A 27,209-nucleotide genomic window follows, 5' to 3' on the forward strand; every position below is an offset into this window, starting at 1 on the left:
AGATTGATGGCTACATCAAAATAGCACACAATTTCTTCTTTTGTTCCCCTACAGCGTATATCATGTGCTATGTATAGGGACTCTTAAAGTAGTCTTTATCAAATTAACAATTTGATTATTTTTGTTTAGACTCTCGTTTATATACACCAGCAATCCACCACCTATAATGGAATTTTGTAAATTTTAGTCTAGAAGGCAGTCAGTGTACATATCAGAGAGAAAATATATCTTTGGCAGTTTACAACTGACGTTCTTGTTTGTATAGCACATTCTGAGATGAGATATGTCCTTAGAAGAGAAAAAATTATGTTGACTATGAGAGATCAAAATGAAGATCGATGCTCATATTTATCTCCTCCGCCTTTCTACATAAGACATCTTTAAATTATTATAGCATTTTTGTTAATGTAAGAGTCGCTAGCTAGCAACTGGTATGCCTAACAGTAGCCCTCTAGTGAACTTTGGATTCCAGAAGGTCAAGAATGATGTATTCACCAGTAGTTTTCAGAGGGTATAAAAAATAAAAATTAATTATCGCTGCACAAGTGATAAATTTAATGTAAAAATGTCTCCAAATCTCCAGTTGTGTTATTGAAAATGAAAGGCAACTAGGTGATGGGACACATAAGAGAAGGGAAATGTTTATCTTAACTTTCCAAGCATGCACATAGTTTTGGACTTCAAAACAATTATGCTTCTCAGTATTACTCATTCCTCAGATAACTTTCATAAATCAGTGCATGGATACAAACAAGGCTCAGGGCAGTGTGGTGAATATTCCAGGTTAATAAATATATTGGACAAAGCTGGATATGAATAAAATTTGACTTAATGATGTATTCCAGAAATGACATAACTTTTACAACACTATTTGCATTTATGACAAATTGTGATGAATTATTTTCAAAGTCTACCAAGGATTTATTCATAAGTCTGTCATTTCATCGACAATGCTAAGAAGGAATTTTGAGATGGCAGTTGTTGTGTATCGCACCTTATATCATTATGGACTGGAAATACAGAATGTTTTTATATAAATTCTAAGAATCCTTCTTATTGTGAAGGTAAAACAGAAATTCTAACAATTCAAGCAAAACAGTGCAAGATGTCTTCCTAGCAAGTGATCCCAAAATATCACTGTCACCCTCACTGGATACGCCAGACCCCTTGAACCTGAATATTGCTAGGTCAACATGAGTAGTAGCTCTGACTGTGATGGGGGCAGAGACAACAAAAGAGCTAAGATGAAACACATGGCTTTCGTAACCAACATTACATCAGTGTTAAGTTATTGGTATAAGAGTGTGTATAAATAGAGTTAAAGAATAACAAAAAACTCAGATTTTTTTCTGCCTTTTTATTTGCAAAATAATTCGGGAAAAGACATGTGCACATCTGGAAAAATGATTAAAGATACTATTTATGACCCTGTCACTAGAAAGATAGTCAGTCTCATTATATTTATTAGACATAAATCTTTCCATCACAAGAAATCAGCATTGTGCTTATGCAGGAACATATACAAAGAGGATCTCCTATGATTGTATTCTCAAATGTAAAGTAAAACCATTAGTGACCATATCAGATACCACTTACACCCCAGTGCATATCCTCTCAGCTCACCTTTTTATTCTAGCAATGGTAATGGAAACCAGCTGTATGCAAATATAATCCAGCTTCAACTTGCTTAGCTGAATCATGTATCTCTAGCTTTCTGCTCTGGGATTCTTGTCCAGTACTGTATGAGATTCCGGCATGTATGCAAATCTACAATAGTGAATGTGCTAATCCCTCACCGTGCAACCCTAGACTCCGAGGTGATGGGATCTGAGAGACATTTATTTCTTTGGTCCTTTGGACAGACAATTGCATTATTTGTATAAATATCCTCAGAGTCTCCCTAATGAGAATGAACCCAGTTTTCCCGCAATGTTAGTCAACTTGAAAACCTACCGTTTGATAACTTTTTCTTCTTTCTCCTTTCAGTCTTTCCAGTCATCCACTACTCTTTCTCAAGATCACTTCCCCAAATAGCATTGCTGTAGCTAGTCCTGAACTCAGTCTCAGTTTTTAGATGGAAGCAAGGATATACGTTTCCGATAAAATGGCTTCATTAAGAAGCTACAAATTAATTAAATATTTTATTTTAGAGAAGTAAGAAAAATCATATGACTCCTCTTCTGGATAACATTTTATGCTTGATTATAGGAAACACTTTTAAAAAATGATCAAAACTAACCAAAGTAGATATTGTTAAAGAAAGAATAAATGTATCAAATAAATTATTTGATTCTCAAAAGTATTTTGATCATTTCAAAATAATAATACTCGAATGGCATGTTTACTATGCTCTAATGATGTATTTTAATGATGTAAATAATGACTCTGCTATAATTATTTGTTCCAAGGTTGATAGCTCACTCAGTGCATAAAATGCATATTACTAAATGTAGCAAACACTTGTTGAATCAGTTATTATAAATAACCTACAGTTTATAAGTGAATCTAGTTAGGTTAGACATAACAACAACACTAGTGCCAACTCTTTTGGTCATCCATTTGTTAAACCTGATAATAGGTTATTCACAAGCAAATCACTAGTACTGCCATTCTTCAGTGAAGGAAATTTGCTACTTAACAAGAGTTCTCAAGGATCTTGGTGAAAATATTACAGGAAGTCATTTACCTGTCCAAGAAATATAATTGGTATTTGAGTGTTGAGCTACCAAGTTTAAAAGATTCAAGCCTAAACTCAGGGGAGCACAATTTATTATTTTCAGGATGCAAGAAACCTTGAAAGAATGCCCTTTGACTCATTTAAGTGGCATAAACATAGTTAGAAAAGTTATTCTTGAAATTAACTTTTCCATACTTCTTTAAGAACTTAAGTTGCAAATCACACATATCTCTGTGAAAGAGATGCACTTACATCTCCTTGACACTGATGCACTCCTGAATTTATTCAAAAGTTTCTCTTTAGTGCCTAATCATATACTGTCACTATACCAGAAACTTGTGACACAGAAATGAGGAAAATAGAGTACTTGCCCTTTAGAGGCTTGTTATCCAAAGAAGGATACTGTAAGCATAATTACAATAAAAGTAATGAGTACTTTAATAGTTGTATGAAGTGTACTGTGGAAGCACAGGAGAGGAAATGACATTTTGCAAATACTTTTTCTTATTTAGTATCTTCATTAGCTTTTATTTTATGTTTAATTAAAATTTATTTTGCTGCTACAGTTTATAACAGACCTAGAGCATATCCTGTGAAACATGAAATACCAAAGCAAAATCTAAATGCACTATTAGTTTATTTCTTAATTCTTTTACTCTGTTCTTTATGTTAATAGTTATTGTAGTTTGCTTTTAGTTTAGTGAGTTTTTTGAACTATTTTTGCTACATATGATAAATATACTGGATTTTGTAAATCCCCAAATATCAGTTATAGTGCAAAGGGCATGAATTGAAACACAGGAAGCTCTAATTCTTATAATAATACTGCAGCAAATCCTCAAGTCACAGTGTCTCTGAATCTAAATTTTCTCATTCTTAAATTTTTTTTTAATGGTTAAATTTCAATGAGTTTGTCAAGATTAAAGTTCAATGGCTATAGGCTTGTGATGGAACTCAGCAAGCAGAATCTCAGCCAGTTTTATTGCAATGTTGATAACATTATAAAGGCTTTTTTGTACTTTGTAAAAGCGTTCAGCCTGGGTATAAAAATAGCTTATGTTATATGTTTTTGATCTATAGTGTGACATAGGCTTTGAACACTCATAGGTTCAATTGGAACTCTAATCCAAGCTTCGAATAGTTTCTACTTTCACCTTTAATATTCTTTCTTATTCTACCATTCATTTTATTTTCTTCTTGCTCTTTTCACCATATCTAAATATCTAAATAAAATATGTACATAATAAACCAGCTACAATATTCTTTTAAGCTAAATTATTTAATTGTTTACTTAAAATTATACAATATCCTTGAAATAAAAATAAGAGCAAGAAAGGTGTTTATTGTTTATATTTTGGTTCTGTTCAGTTATACCTAGAATAATAACCATATGATTTCTCTTTCTCTTTTCTACATTATATAAATAGCATAAAATAAAAATTATGTGCTAAGAATTTAAGGGACCACTTGCAAGCTTAATAAAAAATGTGTACCTATTTTCTAAAACAATTACTTTAATAAGTGTTATGAAATATCATATACATTTAAATACGTAGTTGAAGAAAACTAAAAATTTGAACTTTTGTATTCAAACATCTGGAGAAATACGTCAAAGTTATGTTTTAAAACAAGTATATACACACATAGCTACATATACTTATTTAGCACACAAAAGGCCATTTTGATGAAAATGTACTCTAGGAATTTGTAATTATTTGTAATGGTACTCATATATTTAGAATCAGTTCTCATTATATTTCCATGGGAAAACATAGTTTATAGCCTGTTAGCATCATTTAAACACTTTGAGTATCTGAATATGTTTAATCAAATACAAAATTTAGATAAAATGCTAAGTTTAGAGAACAGAGGCAGTGGAACTTGTGTATCATATATTTATCTATGAAACATATATATATATATATATAGGAAGAGAAAATGATGTTTATATTTAGGAAGCAAGATAATACCATATCCTGAAACTTAGGGTAAGCAGTAAAAACTGTAAAGAGGAGCACAGGTATGTGTACCTGTATGTCTGCCAAAGCATTGCTTATTTCATTCACAGATAAATCCGAAGTACCTGGAAAAAACAGTGTATGGCATGCAGAAGATGAATAAATATTTGTTGAAGAAATGAATGAATGAAGGCAGATCACTGAAAGGGTAGATTCAAGATGATTTCACATAACACTTTACCAGTTGACTTGTGTTGATATGGAAGAGAAGTGCATAGCTCAGTTCTTTAGCTGAATTATGATAGAACTGACAACGTGTTTTTGTCGTCTTTTTCAGATGAGCTTACATAATGGCTTAGCATGTTATGTTTTGATAATGAATCCTAAAATAAGTTCATGAGAAAGAGTCAGTTCTCATCTTGCCTGAGGTAAGTCTGGGGCTCAACTATTCTCTAATCACATTATTGAGATTTAATATGTGTGACGTAGTGGTTCTGAGCAAAGGTGTCACCTTATACCATCACTGTCTTCCAATGCCTAGACTTGGAAAGAAGAATTAGAAATCTTGATTGTGCCTCATTATCTTGTCCAGTCAGTTCTGAAGCTGCTGTTTCTTTTTTCTGAATATAATATCTGCTTTTTGACTGGTTCCAAACTCAAAAGTTTGGATAATCATTACTGTCTTAATCTGAGCAGAAAATAAATTAATAGAGCAAAGTGAAAATAAATAAAAAGTTTTCAATTTTCACCATCTGTACTAACTACATAATCTACTAGTTATATTTTATATGTTACATCAACTTAAAAAGTATGTTGACCTAATACATCTTATTTGAATCAGAGAAAACAAATCCTACAATGTAGATGTGAACACATTGTTTATTTTATAATTACATGGACAGGAATCCCTGTGGAATAAGGAAACTAATTCATGAATAAATATTTACTAGAGGAGAGAGTTACATGCTTTTAGCAGGCAATACATAAAGACAGGAAAAGCTGCAAAATGAAGTAAAAAGATTTGTTTTTACTACCATCAGAGTAAACAGGCAACCTACAGAATGGGAGAAAATTTTTGCAATCTACTCATCTGACAAAGGGCTAATATCCAGAACCTACAAAGAACTCAAACAAATTTACAAGAAAAAAACAAACAACCCCATCAAAAAGTGGGCAAAGGATATGAACAGACATTTCTCAAAAGAAGACATTCATACAGCCAACAGACACATGAAAAAATGCTCATCATCACTGGCCATCAGAGAAATGCAAATCAAAACCACAATGAGATACCATCTCACACCAGTTAGAATGGCGATCATTCAAAAGTCAGGAAACAACAGGTGCTGGAGAGGATGTGGAGAAATAGGAACACTTTTACACTGTTGGTGGGATTGTAAACTAGTTCAACCATTATGGAAAACAGTATGGCGATTCCTCAAGGATCTAGAACTAGATGTACCATATGACCCAGCCATCCCATTACTGGGTATATACCCAAAGGATTATAAATCATGCTGCTATAAAGACACATGCACACGTATGTTTATTGCGGCACTATTCACAATAGCAAAGACTTGGAATCAACTCAAATGTCCATCAGTGACTGACTGGATTAAGAAAATGTGGCACATATACACCATGGAATACTATGCAGCCATAAAAAAAGGATGAGTTTGTGTCCTTTGTAGGGACATGGATGCAGCTGGAAACCATCATTCTTAGCAAACTATCACAAGAACACAAAACCAAACACCGCATGTTCTCACTCATAGGTGGGAACTGAACAATGAGATCACTTGGACTCGGGAAGGGGAACATCACACACCGGGGCCTATCATGGGGAGGGGGAAGGGGAGAGGGATTGCATTGGGAGTTATACCTGATGTAAATGACGAGTTGATGGGTGCTGACGAGTTGATGGGCGAAGCACACCAACATGGCACAAGTATACATATGTAACAAACCTGCACGTTCTGCGCATGTACCCTAGAACTCAAAGTATAAAAAAAAAAAAAAAAAAAAAAAAAGAGAGATAACATCTACCGAAGCAGAACAAAAAAAAAAAATGAATATTTTCAGCATAAACTATGGAACCAGCTACTACTGGCTTCCAGCTACTACTGGAGTCAGAGCCAGTTAATCTGGAAGTCATTGCTTTAAATTCTAGAAAATCCGTTGGATGAAAGCCTGTATGCATGTTTGGAAATAAAATATTTCTTTTCTCTTTTAAAAAAAAAAAAAGATTTGTTTTTAATTCTGGATTTACATTTTATACTTGTGGGGCATGACTAACCTGTTCATAAGCTTCATATATAAGATAGGAATAAATAATACCTATCTCACAGGATTTTGATTAGTACTAAATTATATAAGATATAAAAAGTGCATAGCATATAGTAAGCATTCCAAAAATAATAAAGCAAAACCAGAATAGTCCAAATTACAGGAGTACCCCCTTACCCTGTGGGGATACCTCCCAAGACCCTCAGTGGATGCCAGAAATCTCTGGTAGTATGCAATCCTGTATATACTATTTTTTTTTTTTCCCTATACATGTATATCTACAGAATTTTTACTTTATAAATTAAATATACCATTCTTGCAGTTTGGGGCCATTATGAAGTAAAATAAGGGTTACTTGAACCCAAGCACTAAGATACTGCAACAGTCCTAAATTACTAAAGGAAAAGGGATGTTGACGGCATAGATACATACACTGGACAAATAGATGATTCATATTCTGGGCAGGATGGAGCAAGACTGTGGGAGATTTCATCGTGCTACGTAGAATGGCTGCAATTTAAAACTTATAAATTGTTTATTTCTGGAGTTTTCCATTTAATACTTTCAAACTGAGGTTTACTGCAAGAAACAGAAACTGCAGAAAGCAAAACCACAGATAAGTGGGGGACAGTGTTCTACAGATCTTGGGAAAAAAATAGAAAAGAACTCCTCTAGGACACCACAGAATTCATTGGTGAAATATGTTTATTGCATTTATGGAAATATTTTTCTTTTTCATCAAAATGCTGATTACACTGTGAAGAATGCAAAAAAAAAATGCGGTAAAATGTAAAATAAAATCTAATTTACTGTCTTCTACACCTTAATTACTCAAATATTTTCTCTATCATAGCACGAAAAATGATGTTTAAAGCAGATTCTTTGTGATCCCTTTTTGTGCATAAACTTGTTCCTTACTGATCCTTGGATATACATCACTGCATTCTATGGTCCCTTTGTACATCTTAAAACAAGAATTTATCAAAGGAGTTAGAGGCTTCATCTATTTGCGTATTTTCTCATTTTCAAGTCTTTGTATATTTTAAGAGAGAGAATAAAATTTTGAAGAAAAATGTAACTTCCATAATTGTAATTATTCAAAATGTGTTTAATTTTTCAGATTGTAAAACTCAGAAGTATAATATCCTTGGCACTAAGGTAATGAATTTGAGCATTTCTTGGAACCCAAAAATGTATGCTTGTTGTTTTCTTAGTATGATTTCATATTTACTGAATAGAACTTTTGTTTCCATTTTATAGCAGTAATATGAACTTGGCTCAGTCTTTCAGAAAAATAAGTATAGATAATACATGAAATTACTTCAAATTATAATTTTATGTTTATGCCAGTGTACAAGTAATTTAATGTGACCTCAACTCTTTTGACATTTTTTATGAGAACAAATATTTCATTGGCTGAACAAAAAGTTACTTCTTACTATGATTATTAATTCTCTAGGTTTATCTTTCTCAGACCAAAGAAATACAGATAAAAATACAATAGAATTTTATCATAAAATTATGGTACAATATGAAAATTAAAGCTCAATTTGATAGTTCTGGAAGAGAATACTCTATATGCCATTTATTAGCACTGTGAAATAGCAAGATGTTTTAAATCTTTCTAATGATCAGTATCTTCCTCTTTAAAATGGGAGTTATAATGATATTCACTCCAAAATTTGTATGTTTTAAAAGAGAAAGCTCACATAATATTCCGTACATAGCTATTGACTTAAAATAAGTACACATTCATTATATTCCTATATAATATATATGACATTTTTGAAGTTCAAAACTAAAGTTATATTTGGAATACTATAATTACCAGAAATGTCAAATCTAAGACATCTTGTAACCTGACCTCCAGGGATGGTCTAAACTTAAGTGCTCGAACATATTACATTTTTGTGTGAATAAAGTTTGACATCCTGCCATACATTCTGACCAGTTCTGCATGATTCTTTTGATCTAACCAGCACACTCCTACACCATGTAGCTAGCAAATCTAAAAATGGACCTCTAACATTTTCCTTGTGCTTACTCATAAAACCATTTGCTTGAACCTCTTTTATACAGTTCATCCTGAATGGTTCCCCACATTCTGAGCGTCTGTCTTCTTGATTTATTTTTTAGTGTCAGTTTTGCCACCCCCACAGTTCTGACATTTAGGTTCATTTTACCACCTATGACGTACTTTCCTCGTGGTCTACAATTTAGAATTCAGTTCCTCTGACTTCAACTATCCTGAGAAAAATCTTCCTAGTCATTGGGATGATATACTATGATTTATCCCACCAAGAGACATTTCTGCTGAACTCACCTTAGAATTAAGTACTGACATTAGATATGTCCCAATTACTTGTATTTTATCAAAATGGCATTAAAAAGCTTAAAAAACTATAGTGTGGCTTCTGGGCAGAAATCAGTAAATTATTCTGAACAGCCAATACATTAACAAATACCCAATTTCACTCTGCATTACTCTACCCGGCAGGCACACCCTCTTGCCCACAATTATTGTCCCACCTGTACTCTAACCTCGGTTTTGGGATTCTTGAAGAGATTACATAATAATTTTTTGCTTGAAGAGACGCTGGCCCAGTTTCAAAAATCATTCTTGTTATGGCTTCCTATAATTGACATCTAGATCATTAGAAAGAGTTTATCTTTACACAGCCTTTCTTTTCTTTGTATCCTGATGTTTATTGCTCATTCTGTATATTTAAATCTCCTTTGAAGAGGATATATATACACACATACATGTTATATATAATATGCATACATACATTATATATATATAATTAATGTGCACTTACTATATTTTAGTCTAATTAGTATAATTCTGGAGTAAAAGAAGGAATATTGAACTTCCAAATCTTGTAAGCAAATCTCGTACCTCTTTCCAGCTACAAACTATAGGTCATAAGTTTTACAGTAATCTATTCACCCCTGACCCTCTGTACATCCATCTAGCATGCTTACTTGGAAAGCCACTATCCTATCAGTCTGACCTTTCAAATTTATACTACCGACGTAGATACAGTCATGCATCACTTAACAAGAATACATTCTGAGAAATGTGATATCATCATTATATGAACATCACAGCGTGTACTACACAAACCTAGCGGTACAGCCTACTAAACATGGAGTTTATGTAGTTAGGAACCTGTTGTTCCTATGCTACAACCCTGTACAGCATGTTACTGTACCAAACACTGTAGGCAATTGTAACATAATAATAAGCATTTGTTTATATAAATATATCTAATCATAGAAAAGGTACAGTAAACATATGGTATAAAACATAAAAAAACGGTACACCATTGTAGAGCACTTATTGTAAATGGAGCTTGCATGACAGAAAGTTGCTTTGAGTAAAACAGTGAGTGAGTGGTGAACGAATGTGAAGGTCTACAACATTACTGTACATTACTGTAGACCATAAACACTGTGCACTTAGGCTGCACTAAATTTATTTATTTATTTATTTATTTTTTTGAGACGGAGTCTCGCTCTGCCACCCAGGCTGGAGTGCAGTGGCCGGATCTCAGCTCACTGCAAGCTCCGCCTCCCGGGTTCACGCCATTCTCCTGCCTCAGCCTCCCGAGTAGCTGGGACTACAGGCGCCCGCCACCTCGCCCGGCTAGTTTTTTTTTTTTGTAGTTTTTAGTAGAGACGGGGTTTCACAGTGTCAGCCAGGATGGTCTCGATCTCCTGACCTCGTGATCCGCCCGTCTCGGCCTCCCAAAGTGCTGGGATTACAGGCTTGAGCCACCGCGCCCGGCCTAAATTTATTTTTAAAAATTTCTTCAATCACAAACTAACATTAGCCTACTATAATATTTTTATTTTATAATGTTTTTAATTTTTTAACTTTTTGACTCTTTTGTAAAAAGATGTAGCTTAAAACACAGACACATGACCCGGCTATACACAAATATCCTCTTTATATTTTTATTCTATAACAATTGTTTCATTTTTAAAATTTGTTATTATTATTTTAAGCTTCTTTGTTAATTCCTTTGTTTTTGCATGAACACATACATTAGGCTAGACCTAATGGGTCAGGATCATCAATATCACTGTCTTTCACGTCCACATCTTGTCCCACTGGAACATGTTCAGAGCAAATAACAGACTTGGAGCTGTCATCTCCAACAATAACAATGCCTTCTTCCAGAATACCTCTTGAGTGACTTGTCTGAGGCTGTTGTACAGTTAACATGTTTTATGTATATGTAGAAGAAATACACTGTAAAATAACAATGAAATGTGTACTGTAGTAAATAAACCAGTAAATAGACACTTCTTTTATGTTTTTCTTTCCAACTTTTATTTTAGGTTCAAGGGCTATATGTGCAGGTTTGTTACATGAGTAGATTGCATGTCATGGGGGTTTGGTGTACAAATTATTTCATCACTCAGGTAATGAGCATAGTACCCGATAGATAGCTTCTCCATCCTCATCCTCCTCCTACCCTCCACCCTCAAATAGGCCATAGTATCTATTGTTCCCTTCTTTGTTTCCACTTGTACTCAGTGTTTAGCTCCCACTTGTAAGAGAATATGAGTTATCTGCTTATCTGATTTTGCACTAATTTGCTTAAGATTATGGCCTCCAGCTTCATCCATTTTGCTGCAAGGGCCATGATCTCATCTTTTAATAGTTGCATAACATGTCATGGTGTTTAAATACCACATTTTCTTTAGCCAGTCTACCATTGATGAGCATTTAGGTTGTTTCCATGTCTTTGCTACTGTGAACAGTGCTGCAATGAACATACACATGCATGTGTCTTTACGATAAAATGATTTATATTCCTTTGGGTATATACCCAATAATGGGGTTTTGGGATCAAATGGTAATTCTGCTTTGAGTTCTTTAAGAAATCACAAAACTGCTTTCCGCAATGGCTGAACTATTTTACATTCCCACCAGCAGTGTATAAGCATTTCCTTTTCAAACCTTGCCAGCATCAGTTATTTTTTGACTGTTTAATAATAGCCATTCTGACTAGTATCTCATTGTGTTTAAATTTGCATTTCTGTAATGATTAGTAATATTGAGCATATATGCTCATTGACTGCATAAATGTCTTCTTTTGAGAAACGTCTGTGTGTGTCCTTTGCCCATTTTGTAATAGGGTCATTTGTTTTTTCCTTGTTGATTTATTTCAGTTCCTTATAAATTCTGGATATTAGACTTTTGTCAGATGCATAGTTTGCAAATACTTTATCCCATTCCATAATTTGTCTGTTTACTCTGTTGATAGTTTCTTTTGCTGTGCAGAAGCTCTTTAGGTCCCACTTGTCATCTGTTGTTTTTGTAGCAATTGCTTTTGGAGACTTTGTTACAAAGACTTTGCCTGAGGTAACGTCCAGAATGGTATTTCCCAGACTTTCTTCTAAGGTCTTTATAGTTTTAGGTTTTATGTTTAAGTCTTTAATCCATCTTAAGTTGATTTTTGTATACAGTGAGATGTAAAGGTCCGGTTTCAATCTTCTGCATATGGCTTGATAGTTATCCCAGCAGATTTATTCAATACAGTCCTTTCCCCATTGCTTATTTTTGTTGGCTTTGTCAAATATCAGACAGTTGTAGGTGTGCAGCTTTATTTCTGCGTTCTCTAACTTGTACCATTGGCGTGTGTGTGTGTGTGTGTGTGTGTGTATACATATTTATACCAGTACCATGCTGTTTTAGTTAACCGTAGCCTTATAGTACAGTTTGAAGTCAAATAATGTGATGCCTCCAGCTTTGTTCATTTTGCTTAGAGTTACTTTGGCTATTCAGGCTATTTTTTGGTTCTAAATGAATTTTGGAATTTTTTTTGAATTCTGTGGAAAACGTTGTTGGTAGTTTGCTAGGAATAGCATTGAATCTATAAATACATTTGGACAGTATGGTCATATTAACAATATTGTCTCTTCCTATCCATAATCATGGAATGTTATTTCCATTTGTTGTGCCATTTCTGATTTCTTTCATCGGTGTTTTATAATTCTTGCTATGGGGATCTTTCACGTCCCTGTTAACTGGACTTCTAAAAATATTATTTTTGTGGCCATTGTGAATAGGATTGCATCCTTGATTTGGCTCTCAGGTTGGATATTACTGGTGTACAGAAATGCTGCTGATTTTGTATATTGATTTTGTAACCTGAAACTTTGCTGAAGTTGTTTATCAGAAGAATTTGGGTGGAAGCTATGAGGGTTTTTTTTTTTTTTAGGTATAGTATCATATCACCTATGAAGAGAGAGAGTTTGACTTCCTGCCTTCCTATTTGGATGCCTTTTATTTTCTGTCTCTTGCCTGATTGCTCTGGCTGGGACTTCCAATACTATTTTGAATAGGAGTGGTGACAGTGGGTATCCTCACCTTGTTCCTGTTCTCAAGGGGAATGTTTCCAGCTTTTGCCTGTTCAGTATAATGTTGGCTATGGTTTGTAATAGATGGATTTTATTATTTTGAGGTATGTACCTTTGAAGCTTAATTTGTTGAGAGTTTCTAACATGAAGGGATGTTGAATTTCATCAAAAGCCTTTTCTGTGTCTATTGAGATGATTATGTGTTGAGACGATTATGTGGATTTTGCTTTTAGTACTGTTTATGTGATGAATCACATTTATTGATTTGCATATGTTGAACCAACCCAGGAGTAAATCTATAGTCATTCATTATCATATACCACACATAAGTGTATGTGCTACACTTTTATACGACTGGCAGTACAGTAGGTTTCTTTATACCAGCATCACCACAAACACATGAGTAATGCATTGTGCTATAAGGTTATGATGGTGACAATGTCACTAGGGGATGGAATTTTTTAGTCTCTTATGGGACCACTGTTACATATGCTGCCTGTCCTTCATAGAAACATTGTTATCCAGCACACAATTGTACTTTCTTAATCTGAATACTGAGAATGGATCTGTTTGTGTTATTCTGTCTAACTCTACTAACTCCTTGACTTTGTAGGCTTTCCATTTAGATTTTTGTCATGTCAGCATATTTCTTACCTAATCAGGGGTTTTAATCTGTTTCTATTACCAACAATCTATAGATATACTTGCTTTAACAGATTACTGGGCTTGCTTTGTCAACCTAAATAACAAACAGAGAGAGGCTCTCTAAAAGAAAATATGTTTATTTGTAAGTAAAGCATTACAATGGGAATATGCATGCCATGGTAAACGATGTGCACATTCAGGGAGGTAAAGGAAGATAAATGTTTTTAAAGAAAAAAATAAGAAAGGTTACATAATTATTTTGGAATAATTATCTTTGGTTACAGAGATTAATACCAGTCTGAAGTGATGCCAGTCTGAAGTTGGACAGGCAGGTGCTGGGCAGATGTCCTTGCGGAGGTATTCTTTTGTGTAAGGCTTCAATGGCCTTTGTACAAGCTTGTGTTTTTTGTAGTGTTTTGTGACTGTTTTTGTTATCAGGCACGCAAGCATGAGAACTCTCTCTTCATGGCTTTTCTTGGCTCTGTCAGGGTTTTCTTAACATTAGTGACACAATTTTGATTTTGATAACCTATACATTTCTTCGCGAATTACCTGATCCTAACATTCGTTATCTATAGTACATGATTCACAGCTTGAAATTGTTATTTCCATATATAAAACTGGTTAGAAATATTTAACATTAGAACATACCATTTTTTCTTCTTTTGACTAAAAATAATACATTTGTGCATATATACATTATACAACGTATTATATACTGTATATTACACACGTATGTATTATACACACATATATGTATATGTTGTGGTATGTGTCTGCATATATATATATATATAAAAACTGGATCTATATATATATACACACACACATATGATCCAGTGTAAAATCTAATTATTCAATTAGCAATATCGGGAGATAATTTTGTATCTCATGATTAATTTGGTTTCCTTTCTTTGGCACTGAGTCTAAGTGAAATTTTATTTCTTGCTACATATTCATTATTAAATAAGCTTTATACCTAGAGTGATAAAATTGGTATTGTTTTACAAACAGAAATAAAATTTTTGATGGCCTTTTTACAGTCTTTTTTCCCTCCTTTAAAAAAATATTATCATTGTATTTAATTATTAAGTCTACACTAAAATTAACTACCAACAAATTGTAATTTTATCTAAATTATTTGAATGTTTCTTTAAAATTTTCTAGGCAGAAAGGTAACAGATATATTCCCTACTTGAAGTTATTGGATAACTTTCAAACTGTATTTGTACATTTTTTTCTGTATTAGTCAAAGCCATTTACTGCTGCAGCCTGTAATCAAATCTCAATGCACTTAGAAAGACAGCTATAACTACATTATTTCTCTTAAAGCAGGGATGGCTATTGTAAAGAAAAATCTGGCCTGCAGAATTCATGTAGAGAGCCTTTGCATTTGATTGCACATTGGTAAAATAATGAAATCATCTTTCTGCCACCAGTCACTTCAAGGAAAAGATAAATTGGTGGGTATATTTTATGCAATATGACAACTTTGAAATAAATGAAGACTTCGTAATTCAAAAAATAAAGAGATAATATTAAATTATATAGTTCTTCAGTGATGGCTCTTACAGTTACAGATTTTTCTTACTGCTAAAGATGAAATGAAAGAAAGCCCAAATCCTGCAAATGCATTTTTCTTGACTTTTGGGGATGATTATATTAAATTTGAAACACATGAAGCAAAGTGAACTTTATGCAATAGACAGGGTATTTTTATCCAGAAGTAGTTTGTTTAATCCTTTTTTAAAGTTCATAATTGTGTAACAGCTTAATGGAGAGAAAAGAAAATCTCCCAGTGTACTTACTACTTATTTCACACAAAACAACAAATGACCATTTCACACAATTGATTCATTGACACTATCTCAATAATGCATCAGCTCTGTTACATTATTTACGTTGCAGTTAATAACTACAACAATGTAGATTTGCATATTGCACGTTGGCAATACAGATAAATTCAATTTTGCAATATTTCAAGCAGTTTTAAACTATAAACACTAAACATTTTAATCAAATACATACAGAAATTCTGAAAGATTAGGGAAAAATACAGAATAGAGTAGTTATTAAGTCTAGTAAAATTGTAGCTCTCTGAAAGTCACCATTATATACTGTTAATCCCCAAACTCCTAAACACATATACACCCATGCACACACAGTATGCATGACCTAATAAATCAGAGTCATATTTATTACTTCCTACATGAAGAAAGAGCACTCACTTCACAGGATCTTAGTAGTGTTCCAACAGAGAGAGGTGAGGTGAAAATTTTATGAGGTGTTTGGTTGTAGGATTGAGAGGCTTAAGGTAGGTGTTTCCATATAGGAAATCTGAACATGATTGGGCAAATTTTATAGTATTTTTCAGATTGGTAGGCACCAGAAGTTTAAGGTCTTGGAGGAAATCTGGATAAGTAAAGAAGTGTTTAATAAGCAAATACTTCACTCAGTTTAGTAAATCAGAGCCCAGATAAAAAGGCTAAGTGATCGATCTATTTTTAAAAAATCAATTTTGGAAAACTGCTGTCACATACAATGAAGTTATTGATAGGTTTAGAGTGGTATCTTCCTCAGTAAAAAAATTTTCTGGAGAAAATAATAAAGTAATGAAGATATAGGTAATCTCAGTTCTTAGTCCTGTTAAGGTATGTGGATGCAGGAGTGTCTCTTTCACAGTCACCCCTTTTGGGCATTATTTTGGGGGAACTGGAAAATAAACCATTATGAGACTGTCAAGAACTATAAAAGGTCTGGGATTTTGACATACTTACAGTCTACCAAGTTAGCCTATTACAGTTTCATAGCTAGGGGCAGAAGAAGTAAGATTCCTGGGTCAGAGGCAAAGGACTTCACTACTTACGCAAAATGCAGCAACTAGAGCAGTTCCATATGCTTTCCAGGGCCTATGGAGAGGTGGCAGGTAGGAGGTCAACAGAGGATGGACAATGGACAGATGGAAGCTTGTCCATTTGGTAACTGCATTGCCTGGGAAGAACTGAATTTGGTAGGTTTTACTACTTTTGTGGCAAGGGAAAGAAAGCTTGTTCCTTTAAAAAAACATCCTTCAGCCTGATATGTTTTCGACCAAACTCAAATTTTCATTTGAGTATGCAACTTTGTTGATCACTTCGAGTATTATAACCAAAAGAGGACTGGACCAAATCCATTTAATTTATCTCACACAGTATTTAATTAAAGACAATATTAATATAAGTAGCACCATGAGACCAACCTGCAGCACTGACCTCCAGCACTCCCCAGTGTCCCAGATTCAGCCAACTGTGAATAAGTTCCAGGGGGAAACAGTAGGTCACTTTTCAGAAAGGAAAAAAGTCTAAGGCATGGCTATAATTCATTACAACTTTGTTTAATCTTCTTTAATTCAAGGGCTAAGAAAAGATCATTCAGACTTTTCTGTCAAGTACAACTTCATTTTTCAATTCAATTGAATGTATAAGTGTTTTTAGATTATTTAAAAATCGCTGAGATAAAATGTAGAATATATTTTCTAAGATGTATTACTAACATAAGTCAAATTTAGACATCTGTATGTCTGATGTAATTTATTACTTTATAGGGCACAAAACAAAATAATGCTGCCTCTGATAATGTGTGACTATATAAAAAGAGTAACTAAAACTATAATTTTAAAATTTAGGAGTATGATCGAAGACAGTATTCTTTGGTAAACCTGTGTGTGTGTTTCTGACTCTGGTGTTTGTTCTTGGCTGATAATTCAATACAAAAAAAATACGTAGAGAGCATAATCACTTTAATTTTATTAAACAACACAACTAAAATGTCTTTATCACTCTAATAACAAAAGATATATAATGATACCAATTAATTTATATAGAACCTAATATATATTTAAACCTTATAAAAGATGAACTAATATGATAACTGGAATTTCTTTCTGGTTAAGATCAATTGCTGGAATATTACTGTGTCCCTTTGGAGGTGTCGTATTTCCTTGCTTTTTCATGTTTTCTGTGTCTTTATGTTGATCTCTGCACAACTGGTGTAACAGTTGTTTCTTCCTGTTTTTGAATTTACTTTTGTTGGGGGTGGGGGTCCTTTTTACTGTAGATGCATCTGTGGTGTTGGTTGGGTAAAACCCTTTGGCTTTGCTTCTGGATACACGGAACAGTGAAGCCTCCAGTGATTTCTCCGGCCATAAACAACGTCAGTGGTATCTGTGGTTTCCTCATGGTGTTAGGGTATGGTTATTAGTGGAGACTGTGGTGATGTGTACTGGGGACTGGAATGCCAGATGGGCCCATCTTCGGGCTTCAGTGTTAGTGATGGTGGGTTAAATGTATCTATCCTTGTGTCCCGGGGAGGCATACACTGGCACCTGTGTTGGTGGTTTGTTGGAATTAATATTTTTTCACTAGATTTATCTACATTTAAAAATTATGCACATATAATCTGAAAGAGAACAAGTATATTTTTATCTGCAGGTTTTTTTTCAGTATGTCATGAAAAATACAATAGTCTCCCCCAAATTTCAGTTACATTATACAATAATCTGTTAACGAATACTGTCTTAGGAAGTTTTAAAAGCCAATTTCAGGATTTATTCTTTCTGCCTTTTTCTAAAATAACTGTCATTCATGAACAATGCATTATCTGAATGGGAGTATGAAAGGGCAAAGAGACTAATATCCCATTTCTCCACCATACAATCTGAAATCAGAACATTCCAACAAGGCCATACTATGTTGTGGCAAGGCTCATACTTCCTCCTTAACTGAAATTTTGTAAGACAGAGCAATATAAGTTGCATCCCATTTTACGGGATGTTGAATATTCTTATTAACAATCTGACACAGCTATTGTATAGTTTTATCGACAATATGCATAATGTTAATAATATTGATTTTTTTCACTGAACTTTTTTATCTGATAATTTGAAATACTTGAGAAACTTATATACAATAAGATGATTAAATACCATTATGCTAAATGTGGTGGGTAGGGAAATCAAGTAGAAACTTGATCCTTGCTATAAAGATTTATCAAAAGAATTTTTATGTGTTGAGTTGCAACAAATCATAGAATAAAGAAATAATCAGCTCTAATAGTTGCAGATCCTCCAGCATATTTGTCAAATGGTTAGTCCTTAATTACATCACATTATATTATTTTTTTCCTTGGTTTCAGCTCATATACTAGTAAGATTGATAAAATTTTTGCCACATATACATTTCAATAATGTTTTAAATTAAATATAGTATTAATAGTAAGTGCATCCTCAGATCATAAACGACATAAAGAGGTTAATTTCATACCCTTATATTTGCATTTAGTTTTAAATTACAGATTAGACATTCTGAATTTTTCTTAAGTTCAAAATGATAACCCACATAAGATAGGATTGATACCATTTTTGCATACCCTCCAGCATTTCTTTATTACAATGTCTGTAATACAAAATGTGTGTCTGTGTGTCTTTCTCTTCACTAGCTTAACTTTCTTTTAAATATTTTCTCTGAAATTGCTGCTACTTTGAGTTTAACATTCCACTGACAAATGATCAAAATATAAAAATGCATATACTCACCTACATGAGGAAGAAATTTTCTTCTATAGACTCTCATCATAGGAATCCAAATGAAAATACAACAAAAGTTAGTTTGCTAAAAATTCTAGTAACCTAAGAGATAAATTTATAACTTGGCAGGGAGCTCAAAATGGGCAATATACCTTTTGTTCCGAAATGAGATCTCTAACTGCATTGCCAAGTTTTGAGTCAGATAGCTATATTTCTACGCTTTTCACAGTACTATATGCATTTTCTATAGATCTTTCTTTTTGCTTCATGTACCGTAAGAATTGATAGTGCTTCTGGCTCTGATTACTTATCTTCTTTTTCACACTGAAGCTATAAAATGTTTAAGAGTAGTAGGAAATATTTTATCTCTCACATAATAGGGAGAACAATGTTGTAACCTTCATTTGTTCCCTGCAAAACTGTTCCTTCACTCAGCCACAGATCAGCACCACTAGTGCAGGAATCTCTCATCCAACTGCACTCACTTAAATTTTCCTAGTAGACATCATTGCCTCCTGTTTTTACACCTACATCACTGGTTATTTCCTCTCAGTATCCTTTTCCAATCACTTTTATGAAGCACTGTTTCAGGTCATTACTTTAATTGGTTTGGTTTGGTTACTATTTTTATGCATTCTTTTATTTTCTTTCTTCTTCTTCTTCTTTTTTTTTTTTTTTTTTTTTTGGAAACATAGTCTCACTCTGTCACCCAGGCTGGAGTGCGATAGTGTGATCTCGGCTAACTGCAACCTCCACCTCCCAGGTTCAAGCGATTCTCCTTCCTCAGCCTCCCGAGTAACTGGGACTACAGGCGTGTGCCACCACACCCTGCTAATTTTTTGTATTTTTTTTTTTTTTTTAACTAAAGACAGCATTTCACCATGTTGGCCAGGCTGGTCTCAAACTCCTGACCTCAGGTGATCCACCCACAATGGCCTCCCAAATTGCTCGGATTGCAGGTGTAAGCTACCGTGCCCAGTCAATAATTAATTTTTCTATGTATCCTTTGGTCCCTAAGTAAATCTTATTCATTTATTTTTTATATCCATCCAGCAATAATTCATTCATTATTATTTTATTTATTCACACTTTTTGTTACTCAGTGGTAATAGAAATTAGTGTATAAAAAAATCTAAGAGTATATCAAACATACTAAGAGTGAAAAAAAAAACAGTGATTTTATGACATTTGTAGTTTCTATTAGTTTAGTATCATGTTTATGGTGAAAATCAGAAGTGAAAACAAGAACATTGTAGGAGTTTGTATAAATTTCAGAGAGGCGAGAAAATGAATTAGTCTGATTTTAGAAAACATAAACAAATGCATAATTATTTGATTTAATCAAAAACATAATGAAGAATATTTCCTAAAGTAAATTTATCATTTAAAAAAGTGACCAAGTGATATCATGGAAGATGGTGGAGTAGGAGGATCAGGAATGAGTTTCTTCACTGAAATAACTGAAGAGCTGACAAGAAATGTCAGATTTGACTATTTCAGAACTCTGCAATCTAGGCCAACACTTTCAGCATCCAGAGAAGCGCTTGATTTTTTTAAAACAAGAGGCAGATAAATTTCACCAAATATTGACAGTTCACATAACATAGAAAGTGCCCTTCTTTGGCCCCATAGAGTAGAGGCTGGCTATTGTTTCAACCTCAACATTATGAAGGAGCTTCTTGGGCAGCATTCATTGAAATAATTTAAAGAGACAGAGTACTTTTTATTTCTTCTACATTCAAGCACTTAAGGACATTCCAGTCAGGTTACAGGCTGACTGTAGAGAAAATGGAACATATGACAAGGAATGTAATCCTTGGAAAAGAAGTTTGGAAAAAATCGCTAAACAAATGGATGACTGTGTCCCTCAAAAAGCAACAACAATACCTGGGGAGAAGAGAGAATTTTATATACAGAGTTATCACATTACAACATTACAAATGTATAGCTCTCAACAAATATTATAAAGAATATAGAGAAATACAAAAGTATGTATCATTCACATTTCAAAATTTCAACTCAAACTATCTCTGATGAAGTACAGAAACTGGACTTCCTAGAAAAGACTAACTAGTTTCAGTATGTTGAAAACACTAAAGAATAAAAAAGACAATCAAGAGAATGATGTCTAGGAACACATAAAGATTACTAATCAGATTAAAAGTTATATGAAGAACCAAACAGAATTCTGATGCTGAAAATTCAAATATTAAAATAAAAATTCACTGAAGAGATGCAACAGTAGATTTGTGCAGCCAGAATAAATAATTAGGGTACTTTCTGAAGAGAGAGCTATTGAAATTAACCAGTTTGAAAAATAGAAGAAAAAAAATGGACAAAAATGAACAGAGGCTAAGGGAATTATGGGATATCATATAGCATACCAACATACTCCTTATGGTAGTTCCCAAAGGAAGGAAGAAAAATAGTCAAAAAATACTTTTAAAATGGCTGAAATGTCCTAAATTTAATAAAACATATGCAACTACACATCCAAGAATTTCTACAAATTCTAAGCAGATAAAGTCAGAGATCCACACCAAAAATAATCAGAAACAATCTGTTGAAAGCTAGACAAAATAATCTTGAAAGTAGTAAAAAAGACTCATAGGGTACAAAGAATCCTCAGAAAGATTAGTAGACAATTTCTCATCAAACAAACAAATGTATTGTCATTCAATAACTAAATATCCAGCAAAACTATTCTTCAAAGATAAAAGAGAAATTAAAACATCCAAGGTCAATAAAAGCTAAAGGAGCAAGTTCCTAATACATCTGACCTATAATAAATGTTACAAAGAGTCCTTCAGGTGGAAAATTAATGAACAATAGTAGATAATTCAAATCCATAACAAAAAAAATCTGATAAATCTATAAAAACTAGTATGATTATTTTTTTTGGTATCTCCTGCTTTTGTTTTAATTATTACCAATAATATTATACAAAATATTTTAAACAAATGTAATATTAAATAAAACAATAGTAACTCCTGTTTGAGTATTAATTATCACAAATATTATATAAAATATATTAAACAAATATAAAAATATTAAACAAAACAACAATATTAAATAGTTGATTAATCAGGTAAATATGTGGGTGTAGAACATGACTGTCCATACTCTCTGGGTTTGTATCTTTCTCCTTTGATTTATATGTCTATCATTGATCTAATGCCACACATTCTTCATTTCAGAAAGTAAATGTTGAACTTGGATAATGCCAAATCTCTCAAATCTATTTTTCAAAATTGTTTCTAGATATTCTAACTCCTTTATATTTATATGTAAATTTTAGGTTCAGCCTGTCAATTTTGACAAAAATTGCTTACTGGAATTTTGATTGTAAGTACGCTAAATAAGTTAATTTTTGGAGAATGTACACATTATATCACTTATATTTAGGTCTGTTTTTATCTCTGTGACACTTTTTTTGAGATAGCATCTTGTTAAGTTGTACAGAATGCTGAACTCAAACTCCTGAGCTCAAGGCATCCTCTCCCCTAAGCTTCCCAAGCAGCTGGGACTACAGGAATGCCCCATTGCAGCCAGCTCTATTTTGCGGTTGAAATTTAAATATGTAGCACATATTCCTTTAAATTTATGTTAAGTAATTATATATTTTTATGTGATTTTAAAGGTAAAAATTGTAAACTTTAAGTTACAGTTGTTCATTTCCAGAAAACAGAAGTACAATTTATTTTTGTATGTTGACCTATATTCTATGATCTTTTCAAATTCACTTACTTTTGAAAATTTCATTATATTACCTGCAAAACTGATCACATTGTCTTTGAGTGAAGTCAGTTTTATTTCTTTCTTTCCAATCCATTTCTTTGATATATTTTCTGGCCCTATTGCACTGAATAATACCACTGTAAAGCACTGAATAGAAGTAGTGAGAGTGAACATTCTTGATTTTTCATAATTTTCATGGAAATCATTCTTTCACTATACAAATATAATTTAACTCTAGACTTTTTTTATAAATGCTTCTCATCAAAATGAAGTTCTCTACCATTCTTAGGTTGCAACAATTTCTAACACAGGTGTTGTTGCAATTTCCAAAATACTGTATCTACATCTACTGAAATGATTTCATATTATTCTTCAAAATATAAATATGGTCCTTTATAATGATTAATCTTCAAATATTCACCAATGTTACATACAGTAGGATAGAGCCATTTGGTCATGATATATCAGCTACTATATCTACTACTAGAATTTTTTGATATTGGGCTAGAAAATTTTGAGTTTATGTAATGAATGTGATACTTTTTTTACTTTTATAATGTATCACTGGTGTTATAAAATTAGTTGTGTGACACCTCATCTTCATTTTTAGAAGAGTATTGTGTAATTTCTATTATTTCTTCACTAAATATTTGGTAGAATTCATTAGGAAAGGCATCTTTGTCTTGATTGTTCTTTGTGAGAATGTGATAAAAACTCATTTTCTGTAATAGATTTAGAGCTAACTAGGCGATTATTTTTGTAAGTGAGATTTGGTAGTTCGTGTCTCACAAGAATTATGTCCATTTCAACTCAGCTGTTTAATGGGTTGACATTCCAATGTCAGTAATATATGTAATGTGTGCCTTCTTATGTTTTTTTGAAAAATCAGCCCAAAGGTTTACAATTTTATTAATCTTAAAAAAACTCTACTGTTGTTATATTTTCTCTATCTTTTCTTCATTTTCTATTTCATTAATTTCTGATTTTATATTTATTTTCTTTCTCTTTCTTACATCAATTTATTATTTTTACTGTGGAACCTTACATCATTAATTGAAGACTTTTCTCCCCTTATAACATTATAAACATATAATGATACACAAATTTTTGGCATTGTTTTAGTGATACCACACAAATTTTCACTAGGATGTTTCCATTTCTCCATTAAAATAGTTTATAAATTTCTTTATAACTTTCTATTTAACCTATCAGTTATTTGAAAGTATGGCCGGGTGCGGTGGCTCAAGCCTGTAATCCCAGCACTTTGGGAGGCCGAGACGGGCGGATCACGAGGTCAGGAGCTCGAGACCATCCTGGCTAACACGGTGAAACCCCGTCTCTACTAAAAAAAAAAAAAAATACAAAAAACCTAGCCAGGCGAGGTGGTGGGCGCCTGTAGTCCCAGCTACTCGGGAGGCTGAGGCCGGAGAATGGCGTGAACCCGGCGGGTGGAGCTTGCAGTGAGCCGAGATCGCACCACTCCAGCCTGGGCGACAGAGCGAGACTCCGTCTCAAAAAAAAAAAAAAAAAAAGTATGCTGTTATATCTCCAAATATTTGGCAATTTTTCTGTATCTTTCTGTTATTAACTTCTACTTTAATTTTGCCATGGTCCAAGAATATATTTTGTATGTTTTTATTTGTTGAAATAATATATCATTGACTGATTTCAATTATTTAAGTTTGCTTTATTTTGTTTTGTCTTAGGTTTATCAGCTCTTCTCATATAAGCCTAAACATATGAACATAAATGATACAATTTAAAAGATTAAAAATATCCTATAGATCTAAATATGGTGATTTTGCCTTCTGCTTACATATTTTAAGTTTTGAAAACTCATACAAATAATAGCTCCCTGATATACACTTAGATTCCTTGTCACTCACTGCTGTGTTTGTATAAATCTTCTTTCAGCTTAGAGATGTTCTGTAGCAATATATAATATGCTCCATGAGAGGCAACCTGGTGATGTATGATATGCATGGGTGACTCTCCTAAGAAGTATAATAGGCCTGTTGAAGCTAAATTCCTCTTTGAGGGAAGACTATATGATTAACTGGTGTATACAGTGGTGGAATAGTTGTTATCGAGTTATCTCTTTCCAGAACATTGTATGTGTAGTTATCATAGAAAATGACCTAAGAGGCTCATGGTTACCCAATTGTCCTTTTATTCACACATCTTGAAAAACTAAGTCCCAAACATAATAAACATAACATAATCAATATTCTCTTCCTTTTATTTGCTCTCTTTTTTCTCTTCTTCTCTCTGTTCTATGTTCTCCTCTCTTATTTTAGGCAAGACTCACAAAATTAATGATCTTTACATGAAAATAATAAAAGGTTTGAGTAAATTCTTTATAATGAGATATAGAGTTGGAAGCATAGTAATTTAATTAAGATTTCTAGTATAAAATTAATGCAAATTTAATATAAAGATTACATTTAGGAAACATAACATGTACCCAGAACATTGTACTTAGTATATAGCACTTAATGTGTCACTCTTGGTTTTCTTCTACAATTGACAAAAAGAACGTTTTCTTATTTATGTGTTGGCATACTCTGGAATCATTACACTTCTTAGAAATGGTCGACAAAAGTAATACCATGATGACATCTGGATGTAAATCAAGATCTGTTTTTAAGACTCACAAAATTAATAAACTTTTTAGAAAAGGAGTAAAAAGTTCGAGTTACTTGTTTATAATGAGATATACATTTGGAAGCATAGTAGTTGAATTAAAATTTCTAATATAAAAAAGAATGTAATGAAGCATAGGGTCCATGATAAAAAATAAGACATCTTATACATAATAAATGGAACTCAGAAGAATGTATATACACTCATTTTTAAATTTATCTAGTCTAAAAAAATAGATAATCAGAAGACAGTAAAATATTTTAAGCAAAGAGTAATTTGGTTAGGTTTATAATCTGAAATACAGTAACAAAAATAATGTAGTAACCACAATAACTACTTAATTCTGACAATGGTGGGTGATGATTAGGAATGAACAGAATATTATGAAGGAACTGTCACTAGGCCGTTTCACTGAGTCAATATAAAATATACAGAGAAATTTAGCCAAAACAGTTGAGAGAATGAATAAGAGGAAACAAATTTATGAAATATGTAGGCGATACAATAGAGACAAGTTTGCCAAATAGATGAATAGATGGAATCTTGAAGACATTACACTAAGTGAAATAAGCCAATCACAAAAAGACAAATATCTATGATTTCACTTATGTGTGTCTCCTAGCGTAGTCAGATTCATAGACACAGAAAAGTAGAATGGTGGTTGCCAGAGATGAAGGGACAGTGGAATATGGAGTTAGTGTTCAATGGGTATAGTTTCAGTTTTGCAAGGTGAAAAGAGTTCTAGAAATGAATGGTGGGGATGGTTACACAACTATATGAATGCACTTAATACTACTGAACTATAAATTTAAAAGTAGTTATGTGTATTTTACCACAATAAAAATTTTTTATTAAAAAAGAAAGCATTGCCGGGCGCGGTGGCTCAAGCCTGTAATCCCAGCACTTTGGGAGGCCGAGGCGGGTGGATCACGAGGTCAGGAGATCGAGACTATCCTGGCTAACATGGTGAAACCCCGTCTCTACTAAAAATACAAAAAACAGCCGGGCGTGGTGGCGGGCGCCTGTAGTCTCAGCTACTTGGGAGGCTGAGGTGGGAGAATGGCGTGAACCCGGGAGGCGGAGCTTGCAGTGAGCCGAGATCACGCCACTGCACTCCAGCCTGGGAGACACAGCGAGACTCTGTCTCAAAAAAAAAAAAAAAAAAAAAAAGAAAGCATTAGAATATATTAGAAATACTTTATATAAAACAGTGCGTCTAAAAATTTAAAAAAAAACTGTTAAATCAATCAACAAATATTTATTGAATGCCAAGTGGTATAGTTTCAAAGAACAGAAGTACATTTTTTCCCCAAGACAATGCATA

At 33.1% G+C, this 27,209-nt stretch overlaps 1 long non-coding RNA gene across 28 annotated transcripts in view; it reads left to right on the forward strand.

Annotated features, from left to right (window-relative positions):
* Positions 1–27,209, forward strand: part of LOC102144663 (uncharacterized) — a 432,084-nt gene that overhangs the window by 285,699 nt on the left and 119,176 nt on the right. For 22 of the 28 annotated variants that reach the window (XR_010579964.2, XR_010579974.2, XR_010579977.2 and 19 more), the window contains 3 exons: positions 4,746–4,843; positions 4,973–5,063; positions 8,042–8,079. This is a non-coding gene — a long non-coding RNA (uncharacterized lncRNA). Of the gene's footprint in view, positions 1–4,745; positions 4,844–4,972; positions 5,064–8,041; positions 8,080–14,225; positions 14,299–27,209 lie in introns of all 28 variants that reach the window. The other 6 variants (XR_012420962.1, XR_010579980.2, XR_010579979.2 and 3 more) reach the window with 2 other exon arrangements.

This window comes from Macaca fascicularis, chromosome 12 (genome assembly GCF_037993035.2).
Source record: "Macaca fascicularis isolate 582-1 chromosome 12, T2T-MFA8v1.1".
NCBI classification, from domain to species: Eukaryota; Metazoa; Chordata; class Mammalia; order Primates; family Cercopithecidae; genus Macaca; species Macaca fascicularis.